The 337-nt window shown below is 30.6% G+C and overlaps 1 protein-coding gene across 1 annotated transcript in view; it reads left to right on the forward strand.

The window, feature by feature from the left end:
* The window catches only part of LOC107701924 (mitogen-activated protein kinase 10-like), an 81,959-nt gene that overhangs the window by 55,912 nt on the left and 25,710 nt on the right, over nt 1-337 (forward strand). The window lies entirely within an intron of this gene.

Below are 337 nucleotides of genomic sequence, written 5' to 3' on the forward strand. Positions count from 1 at the left end.
AGTTAGAGTTGAATAATTTTATAACGTTTAATAAATATAATAATTTTAATTAGCCTTTATAAAAATGATACAATTCTGTAAAATGCCTCCATTTAGCTGATGCAAAAATTTTTAAGCTCTGGTGTGGTGTGTTTTACAGCTAGTCAGGCCAGAGACCTGCTGTCTAAGATGTTGATCATTGATCCCGCTAAGCGGATCTCAGTGGACGAGGCCCTGCACAATGTTCTTTCAAATTGTAATAATATTTGACAATATTTCTATTTTTACTGTATTTTTGATAAAATAAATGGAGCCAGAAGACACTTCTTTCAAATAAAAATGTGACTATATATATATA

Source organism: Sinocyclocheilus anshuiensis, unplaced genomic scaffold (genome assembly GCF_001515605.1).
Source record: "Sinocyclocheilus anshuiensis isolate Anshui unplaced genomic scaffold, SAMN03320099.WGS_v1.1 scaffold1184, whole genome shotgun sequence".
NCBI lineage: Eukaryota > Metazoa > Chordata > Actinopteri > Cypriniformes > Cyprinidae > Sinocyclocheilus > Sinocyclocheilus anshuiensis.